The following is a 9,415-nucleotide window of genomic DNA, read 5'->3' as shown; positions in this document are numbered from 1 at the left end:
GAGGTTAGGCATTCTTAGTCACAGGATGAGATAGCAGGTCGGCACAAGATGCAGGTCCCAAAGAGCTTGCTGATAAAACAGACTGAAAGAAGCCGGGGCCAGGCGCAGGGGCTCATGCCTGTAATCCCAGCACTTTGGGAGGCTGAGGCGGGTGGATCACTTGAGGCCAGGAGTTCGAGACCACCCTAGCCAAAATAGTGAACCCCGTCTCTAAATACAAATATTAGCCAGGTGTGGTGACAGACGCCTGTGGTCCCAGCTACTCAGGAGGCTGAGGCAGGAGAACCCGGGAGGTGGAGGCTGCAGTGAGCCGAGACCTGGGCAACAGAGCAAGACATCGTCTCAAAAAAAATAATAAAATAAAGAAGTAAATAAAGAAGCTGGGAAACCCACCAAAACCAAGATGGCATGAGAGTGACCTCTGGTCATCCTTACAGCTCATTATATGCTAATTATAATGCGTTAACATGCTAAAAGACACTCCCACCAGCAACATAAGAGTTTACAGATGCAACTTTCAGATGTTGCCGTCTGAAAGTTACCCTATATGTTCTAAAAAAGGGTGGAACCCTTAGTTCTGGGAATCGCCCACCCCTTTCCCAGAAATCTCATGAATAATCCACCGCTTGTTTAGCATATAATCAAGAAATAACCATAAAAATGGGCAGCCAGCATCCCTCAGGGCTGCTCTGCCCGTGGAGTAGCCATTCTTTATTCCTTTACTTTCCTAGTAAACTTGCTTTCCCTTTATGGATTTGCCTTGAATTCTTTCTTGAGAGAGATCCAAGTACCCTCTTTTGGGTGCTTGTCCAGTAGCATTCCCTCCCTCTTGCCTGCACAGAGCACATGGCTGAGGAGGGAGCCAGATGGGGAAGGACCAGCACTGCAGGGGCCAGGGCCGAGGGCATCGATCATATCCTGGGCTGGTGGCTATGGAACTAATAAAGTCCTTTTTGTTTCTTTTTTTCTTTTTTTGGCTTACGTTAGTCTGAGTTAAATTTCCCCATGCCCAAGTGAAAGCTTTGACTGAGAGAAATAGCAAACCTAGGCCAGGATTTGTACATGGACGGGTTGGTAACTTGTTTGATTAACATGTTGAGCATCTCATTTTTCTTTTTCTGTTTATAAGCAAGCATATATGTATTGAAGAGAATTTTGAAATTAAGAAGAATAGTGCTCGCTTTGGCAGCATATATACTAAAACTGGAATGATACAGAGAAGATTAGTATGGCCCCTGCACAAGGATGACGCACAAATTTGTGAAGTGTTCCATACAAAAATATGTTTAAAAAAAACCCACAAAATTTCATCTTTAATATTAACTGCTGTGCAAAGGCAATCCCTATCAACATTTCGTTTGATATTTATATAACTAATACAGTAATTTATTTCTTTCCATGTCATTTGGCTGTGTAATTTTTAAATTTTTTTTGAGAGTCTTGCTCTGTTGCCTAGGCTGGAGTGCAGTGGCATGATCTCAGCTCACTACAACCTGCATTCAAGTGATTCTCGTGCCTCAGCCTCCCGAGTAGCTGGGATTGCAGGCACCACCACCACACCGGCTAATTTTTTTTTTTTTTTTTTTTAGTAGAGATGGGGTTTCACCATGTTGACCAGGCTGGTCTCGAACTCCTGGCCTTAAGTAATCGGCCCATCTCAGCCTCCCAAAGGATTATAGGTGTGAGCCACTGTGCCTGGCCTGCTTAATCTTTCATTACTTATTTCAGTCATCCATGATATTGTGAAATTATATTGGGTTTTCATTCAGTCTTCTGGCATATATTTCCCTAAATCCTTGGAATCTTCGAAGTGATGAATGTCTTTTCTGTATGTTAATGAGGTGGCTGGTGGCTCCTAGACAGTTTCAGGATAGGAGGGGTCACCAGAAAGAAGAAGGCAGGGTTAGAAGGTTGGGACTCAGCCCTACCCTTGACCTCTGGGAAGGGAGAGGGGCTGATGGTTAAGCTGATCACCAATGGCTAATGATTAAATCATGCCTATGTGATGAAGCCTCCGTAAAAACCCAAGAGGACAGGGTTCAGAGAGCTTCTGAGTAACCTGGAGGTTCCTAGAGGGTAGCGCACCTCTATTCTATGGGGGTAAAAGCTACTGTGCTTGGGACCCTTCCAGAACGCTCCTTATGCATCTTCTCATCTGGATGTTCATCTGTATCCTGTAAAATATGCCTTATAATAAACCAGTAAATGTGTTTCTCTGAGTTCTGTATGCTGATCTAGCAAATTAATTGAACCCAAGGAGGGGGCTGTGGGAGCCCCCAGTGTTTAGCAGGTCAATCAGAATCACAGGCACAATAACCAGGGGCTTGCAGTTGGCATTGGAAGTGGGGTTCAGTCTCGTAGGAACTGAGTCCTCGATCTGTGTGGTCAGACACTGTCTACAGGTAGATGCTGTCAGACTTGAATGGGAGGACACTCAGCTGGTGTCTGCTGCAGAACTGCTTGCTTGCTTGTTGGTGGAGAGAAGTATTCTGTGTTGATTCTTGAATGAGATTACAGGAAAAGGACACTGCGCTTTTCCCTTAGATCCTCAGGGTGGCTAAATATACATATTGAATAAGCTGTAGGAGGAGTTATGAATATTTTGAGAGGAGCAACACACAGGTGTGCAATTAGCTGCATGCCTCTTCATGGGTCACGTGTTCAAAAAATGTTGGGGTTAGCGTGATGGGAGGGTGGAGTTTCCCTCCCTCTGACGTCAAAAGGTTAAGCAGAGGACACAAGAACCCTCACTGCACCTCCTCTGGAGACGGCCACAGTCACTCCAGGGTCTGTGGTATCTTAACAGGAAGGGAAGCATTGTCCAGCCGTGGCCTCAGACGACTGGCTAAAGGCGATGGAAGAATGAGTTGTCTGTTTCTTGTTTTCCAGAGCTGATTTCTGTTTATTCTTTAGGAAGGCATTCCGGTTAAAGGTTATTAAGAAAGCGGCATACTGAGGCGAGTCTGACCTGTCCTGTCACAGCCAGGAACTCAGTTTTTAAGGTTTCTCTGGGGTCTGCTAGACCAAGAAGGGGTCTGTTCAATTGGCAGGGGTTTTAGGATTTTATTATGTATCTCACGGTAAAAGTAAACATCACATTATAAATTTTTTTTAATCAAATAAAGCACAATATGCACTCAAGACAGTGTTTGAACATTTTAAAGAATACGTATTTTATACCTCTGTTAAATGAAAAACTTCAGCCAGATTAAATTTAAATGAGTATAATTGAGCAATGAACGAGTCACGAATTGGGCAGCCCCCAGAATCACAGCAGATTCAGAGACTCCAGGGATGCCTCGTGGTCAGAACAGATTTATAGACAAAAAAAGGGAAGTGACGAACAGAAATCGGAGGTGAGGCACAGAAACAGCTGGTTGGTTACAACTTGGCCTTTGCTTTATCTGGACAGGGTTTGAACTCTCAGCAGTGAATGAGTGAAGTACGGCTGCTGCGATTGGCCAAGACTCAAGTGCTGTTACAGGTGCAGACTCCTAAGTTAGGGTCTCAATGTTGTCTGTCTACCTGTTAAGTTAGGTTGCAGTTCATCCACATGGACTCAAATAGAGAAGTATGGAGTCCTTCTCAGGCCATATTTAATTTGCTTTAACAATTCCACCCTTTTGGTCATTTTCTCAATTTTGAGAGATTGACCAAGACTTTAGTCATTGATATCACTGTCACCATCGTAAAGGTACTTATTTGGTCTTGAAACCCTCTGAGAAACAGTAGAACAGTGAGTTTTGCAAAGGTAGGAACAAGGACTGAGGGTACCTCCTTATGCTGGAACGTCCTGTTTATAGGAGAATGTGTCAGGATCTATGTGTCTCCTTAAAGTCTTAGTTTGATTATGTCACATTTAGCATGAGTGACTCCATTTTTGTTTGGCTTAGTCTGTTGGGACCTAGTGCATGAGCTCAGTCCAAAACAATGGCCTCCCATAATTTTATTTTAATAAATTCACTCTTTTTGTCCAGGTTCTCACTTAGGTGACTGTGGGCGCCAAGCCACCAAGGTGCCAAGGCACGAGACCAAGGACACAATCTGTTCCAGTACAATGAAAAAATATATAGAGAATAAGAATAGTTATACTAGAAATAGATTATAGATATGATTATATGTGAATATTATTAATCATTACTTTGTAGCAGTACTTTGCAGCAGTACTCTTTATTCCCATATTATAATAGTCTTTCTTCTACAATTATAACCTAGGAAAAACCAGGCCATACAGAGATAGGAGTTGAAGGGACACGATGAGAAGTGACCAGAAGACAAGAGTGTGAGCCCTCTGTCACGCCCGGACAGGGCCACTAGAGGGCTCTCTGGTCTAGCGGTAACGCCGGTGCCTGGGAAGGCACCCGTTACTTAGCAGACCAGGAAAGGGCGTCTCCCTTTCCCCAGGGAGTTAGAGAAGACTCTGCTCCACCACCTCTTGTGTAGGGCCTGACATCAGTCAAGCCTGTCTGCAGCCATCTGGAGGCCTAAACGTCTCCCTGTGATGCTGTGCTTCAGCGGTCATGCTCCTGTTTCACTTTCATGTTCTGCTCTGTACACCCGGCTCCACCTTCCAGAGAGCCAAAGCAGAATTAGTGAAAGTACTAAAGTCTTTGAAATGCATAGAAGAAATAATGATGTAAGCGGCCCCCCCCTGCCCCCCGCCTCATTTACCAAACAGGGAAGGGCCCCCTGTCCGGTGGACACGTGACTTGCATGACCTTACCTATCACTGGAGATGGCTCACACTCCTTACCCTGCCCTCTTGCCTTGTATCCAATAAATAACAGCGCGGCCAGGCATTCGGGGCCATTACCAGTCTCCGCATCTAGGTGGTGGTGGTCTCCCGGGCCCGGCTGTCTTTTCTTCTATCTCTTTGTCTCGTGTCTTTATTTCTACAATCTCTCGTCTCCACACACGAGGAGAAAAACCCACAGGACCAGTAGGGCTGGACCCTACAGGTGAGAGTGTGACCAAAACTTACGGCCTTAGCACTACTCTCAGTTACCTTGATTTTGGGTTTCTGGTCTCAACACGCATTCATAGGTTATGGTGTCCTCATGGTTACACAGTTCTTTCAGCTTGTGCCATTCCAGTTGAAGAGAGACCATTCGATGTTCTAGAGATGGCTGCACGCAGACATTTAAAACCTCTGAGAGAATGCAGGGCGCCAGGGAGACTATTATTATGACTACTGGGAGGATAATACCAAGAGTTTGCAGTATGCTCCTTACCCGGGGTCCCCATAAACCAAACCACCCACAATCAAATAAATCAAACAATGAGCTAGATAAAGAGGCTACTCGCTTAACTAAGTGGTCTTTTCATTAATCTCCTACAACTGAATCTCTATAATACTTGATATATTTCTCCCTAGGCCACAGGTGCCAGCAGCTGCACAGGAACTTTTCTGTGTAGTCAATTCTATTATTTAGCATAACTTTCACAAGAGAATTGAAAGTCTGTTGTGCAACTATAGACTTTACAGTAGAATCTGCTATACAGCCTATCATGAGAGATACATTTCTGGTTATGGCCTCTTTACTCGAAAGCATGGAAAAAGGATGCCCTTCTAGAAGAGTGAAGCCCTCCTGGCAATGCCCTCTTTAACCCATGATGTGGGTTAACAGGAGTGAACCAGTGTTCCGTTTCTGCCTGATTTTACAGGCAACATATGTCCCATTAAAGTTTCTCACTTACACTGAGCCTTCATCTTTGATCTATCAAAGTATAAGGTTATCCGTGTATAAGGCTGGCTGCAAAATCCTTCGCAAATGAAGGTATACCCCATAAGTGCACACAACAGATCCTCTTTTCATTTCTATTATTCACAGAGGCATAAGCAAGCAACAAATATTCAAAGATAAGAGTCTCATGGCCAGGCATGCTGGCTCATGCCTATAATCTCAACACTTTGGGAGGCCGAGGTGGGCGGATCACCTGAGGTCAGGAGTTCAAAACCAGCCTGGTCAACATGGTGAAAACTCGTCTCTACTAAAATACAAAAATTAGCTTGGTGTGGTGGCAGGCACCTGTAATACCAGCAACTCAGAAGGCTGAGGCATGAGAATCGCTTGAACCCAGGAGGCGGAGGTTGCAGTGAGCTGAGATTACACCACCGCACTCCAGCCTGGGTGACAGAGCAAGACTCCATCTCAAAAAAAGAAAAAGAAAAAAAAAAGAGTCTCATGACAGTAGAAGTCTTGATGCACCATCTTAGCAAAAGCTGTTCACATCAAGGATGCCATGTTCTGGAGAGAGACTTCCTTGGTTAACTTTAAAGATTCCAGTGGGTGTACAGTTCCAGGACTATGAATGGACCCTTCTCAGTTGTGAGATTATGAACCCAAATTTCAAGATCCCGAAGTTTTGTTGCAGTGTGGGTGGCAAGGACAGTCTTTCTCTGATGTTCTTGGAAGATCTAGTCTTCAAGTTCTAGATTGCACAGGGTTTGACTGTCCTCAGTGAACCATAAAAAAAAAAATACTGTAGCATACAAATCTACTTTGTTAAAACATCAGCCCTCTTAACATGGGAAAGCTTTTATACAACCGGAAAACATGCGTTGAAAATGATGATTGAATGAAATCTCTTCATAAAATGTTTAAATAGCCCAGTGTTATAAACTATTTTAGCAATTGATAAGTTATCTCTTACACACACACATATATACACATATACATGTAAATATACACACACACATATACACTTTATTTATTTATTTATTTATTTATTTGTTGAGATGGAATCTCTCTCTGTCACCCAGGCTGGAGTGCAGTGGTGTAATCTTGGCTCACTGCAACTTCTGCCTCCCACACACCAATGTATTTAATTTGGATTATTTTATCTTTTCCATGGTGAGTCATGAAGTGCAGAACTTTTAATAACAAAATCTTTAAGACTCAGGAAGGACAAGGTGGCCTTCTTGGTTCTCCATGAGTCCATATTTAATTAACATTAGACTTCAGTCGTCTTGAATACCAGTTGCTTCTCCAAATAAGGTGCATTGCACGGATAACTGTTGGGTTATCACAGATAATTTGACTTAGACCATGGATTTCATTCAAATTGTATATCTGAACTATTTCAGTATCAGCTGATTTAAGATGAAAATCTGGCAAACTATTTTCTTGGTATTCAATTAATTTTTGTTCTACTTCGGTTAGCAGTTTTATAAACCAGTCAGTCTTTTCATTAAAGTTCCAGGAATTCTTACCCAGTTCAAATGATATGATTCTAAAGTTATTAGAAATCTGTATTCCAAGAGTGATTTTTAGGGTCCTTTTCATCCTTTTATGAATCTCCTAAAAGACACCATACTTTTGATATTTTCAGAAACTGCACTAGCATTAAGCAATTAACTGTGGAAATGACTTTAAACAGTCATAGTTAAAAACACAATTGACAAGGAAATTTGGTTATTTCTATGATTTACAGTAACTTAACATAATAACCATAATTATGATTGATAGCATAGACTCAGGCATATTAGAATTTTAGAAATCTTATTTAATTTTGGAACATATATTAATATCATTTACTAAAATGTAACCTGAAGAGAATTAAACATTATTTTTTGACAATGTTTCCCATGTAACTTAACATATCAGATTATCCTGTTTACTTTTCTTTGGATGCTTTAGAGGACCTCTGTAGCATCCCAAAGTTAGAGGTCAGAAAAGACCATTTTGAAGGTGAAATTTGATTTTGGGAAGCCTTTCAGATATATTAAAGGTTTAAAACATTTGATGTTATGCTTAACCAGTTTGACCATGAAGTGAGATTCTTATAAACCTTTTATAATCCCTTACAATTTGTGTGTGTGTGTGTGTGTGTGTTTTGACGGAGTCTCGCTCTGTTGCCCAGGCTGGAATGCAGCATGCCATCTTGGCTCACTGCAACCTCCGCCTCCTGGGTTCATGCCATTCTCCTGCCTCAGCCTCCTGAGAAGCTGGGACTACAGGCTCCTGCCACCGTGCCTGGCTAATTTTTTTGTATTTTTCATAGAGCCGGGGTTTCACTGCGTTAGCCAGGATGGTCTCGATCTCCTGATCTCTTGTGATCCACCTGCCTTGGCCTCCCAAAGTGCTGGGGTAATAGGCGTGAGCCACCGCACCTGGCCAATCCCTTACAATTTTTGTGAAAGAGCAGATCAGTGCTTTAAGAAAACCCTGTTGGCCAGGTGTGGTGACTCACGCCTGTAATCCCAGCACTTTGGGAGGCGGAGGTGGGCAGATCACGAGGTCAGGAGTTTAAGACCAGCCTGGCCAACATGAAACCCCATCTGTACTAAAAATACAAAAATTAGCTGGGCGTGGTGGTGAGTGCCTATAATCACAGCTACTCCAGAGGCTGAGGCAGAAGAATCGCTTAAACCCAGGAGGCTGAGGTTGCAGTGAGCCAAGATCGCACCACTGCACTCCAACCTGGGTGACAGAGCAAGACTCTATCTCAAAAAAAAAAAAAAAAGAAGAAATGAAAACCCTGTTGTGTTTCTACTTCAATGTTTAATTTCTGGAAAAAATGAATAATACTCCTTTAAATTTAGTCAATATGTTCACACACAGAATTTCTTTTACAAGATTAATTTTTACAAACCTTCTACAACTTGCTCAACCTTTTAGCTTTATCTTATCTAACTTAAAAAATCCTTTAACCCTCTAAAGTAGGCAAAAATTTACATTCCCATGCCTTCTTATAATCTTTTACCAAAAACACATTTCACTCTCCTCACACACCTTGTATGTAAAATTATTTTTTTAGTAGTTTCAATTATATGTTATAATCGTAACTCTTAGCATCTTTTACTTTTGGTGCATTAATTTCACAAATCCTTTAACAGCTTACACAGGCCATCTATGGCATGCTTGGACTTTCTCACTTGTCCTAAATACCCCTTTTTAAACAACCAGTTATTTTACTTTAGGGCAAGAATTTACCATACAAGATCCTTTCTTATATACATTTTATTTTCTTTGTAACCTTCTTTGCATAGCTAGGGGACATGACTAATGCCATATTTCCCCAGGCCTTATCTATAATCTAATGCTCCAAAATAATTTGAACAATGTAGAAAAGTCAAAGCAGTTTATGACCTTAAAAAAAAAAAAAAAAAAAAATTTAGCAAACCTGGCTGGGTGCAGTGGCTCACACCTGTAATCCTAGCACTTTGGGAGGCCGAGGCGGGGGGATCACAAGGTCAGGAGTTCAAGACCAGCCCGGCCAACATGGTGAAACCTCATCTCTACTAAAAATACAAAAATTAGCTGGGCATGGTGGCACATGCCTATAATCCCAGCTACTCAGGAGGCTGAGGCAGGAGAATTGCTTGAACCCCGAGAGGCAGAGGTTGCAGTGAGCCTAGATCACGCCATTGCACTCCAGCCTGGGAAACAAGAGTGAAACACCATCTCAAAAA

Source organism: Mandrillus leucophaeus, unplaced genomic scaffold (assembly GCF_000951045.1).
Source record: "Mandrillus leucophaeus isolate KB7577 unplaced genomic scaffold, Mleu.le_1.0 Scaffold68, whole genome shotgun sequence".
Taxonomy (NCBI): Eukaryota; Metazoa; Chordata; class Mammalia; order Primates; family Cercopithecidae; genus Mandrillus; species Mandrillus leucophaeus.
Note: the sequence above shows the minus strand (reverse complement) of the source record.